We start from the raw sequence: 1,256 nt of genomic DNA, 5'->3' as shown, positions 1-1,256 counted from the left end.
ACAGCCCAGTTTGGGTCAGGAGTAGAGTCGTCAGATAAAACACGAGGTGCCCAGATCAGTTAGAATTTCAGTGAAGCAAGTGATTTTTAGTTATAAGTAGCTCCCCAAATTTGCATGAGATATACTTATATTAAAAATTATTAATCAGTTATCTGAAATGCACATTTTATTTATTTATTTTTCATTTTTTAGGCAAGGCAACCCTTGGTCGACCTCACAGATTGCAAGGACCTTTCAGCTTACAATCCCTTATTTTTTTATTTTTTACTCCTACAGCACCTGGTCTTCCTAGGTGGTCTCCCATCCAAGTACTAACCTGGCCCGACCCTGCTTAGTTTCCGAGGTCAGACGGGATCCGGTTTGTTCAGGGTAGCATGGCCATAGTGAAATTCAAATTTAACTGGACACCTTGTATTTTTTATTTGCCAAGTTTGACAGGAAGTTGGGGTTCCGCTCACCCTCACCTGTGGCCAGTGGACTCAATCACGGCCTTACTGCCGCCCACTTGCTGGAGGTGGGGGTGGGGGTGGTTACCGTGCGGAGGGGACAATCCTATGGGTGTCCACCATACCTGCCTGACTTAGACTAGCTTTTCCTCTGCCTGGAATGGGCTCCCTGCAGCTCGCTCTCGTGACCCTGACCACCTGATCGTACCCAGGACTCCCCAGCACAGTGCTCTGTGATCTGCTGTCACTGTTAACTCTTTCGGAGTCTGGTCCCTCGTGATACAAGCTCCGCGAGGGGCAAGGCCTGGTTGAGGACTTCTCCAATGCATCCCGACATTTCATTAAGGGTCTGGCACACGCTGGGTGCCAGTGCATACCTGGGTGGAACTAACAGGTCCCCGTATCTGTTACGTCGTTGTCCCTTCCACACCAGTCTGCGGGACGCTGGTCTTACAGGAGACCCAGCTCTTTCCTCTGGAGGCCGCGCCTCAGCTGGGGACGTGCTCGCTGGGGACACGTGTGCCTGTCCTGTCTGCTTCACAGCTTCTACCTGCACAAACACGCATTTACCTTTGGCGCCTTCCATCCTGCCTGAGGGGTCACCACCGACCCCCACACGCATGCAGGGCTCAGCTCTGGGTGCGGTACCCGTGTGCGGGGCAACCCTGCCCGCGAGGGGAGAGAAGATTGGAGCACATGCATCGGACCGAGATTGTGTCAGAACCACTGGAGATCAGAACGAACTCATCCGGGGAAGCTAGACCCAAGACCCCTGACGACCTTGCTCACAGAGGGCTCCAGAAGGGCATC

General features: G+C 52.7%; 1 pseudogene; it reads right to left on the bottom strand.

The window, feature by feature from the left end:
* Positions 1–267: 267 nt before the first annotated feature.
* LOC120607642 (uncharacterized) lies at positions 268–386 on the bottom strand (annotated as a pseudogene).
* Positions 387–1,256: the final 870 nt, after the last annotated feature.

This window comes from Pteropus medius, unplaced genomic scaffold (assembly GCF_902729225.1).
Source record: "Pteropus medius unplaced genomic scaffold, Ma_sr-lr_union100, whole genome shotgun sequence".
Classification (NCBI taxonomy): Eukaryota; Metazoa; Chordata; class Mammalia; order Chiroptera; family Pteropodidae; genus Pteropus; species Pteropus medius.
Note: the sequence above shows the minus strand (reverse complement) of the source record. Positions and strands in the feature narration are given on the sequence as shown.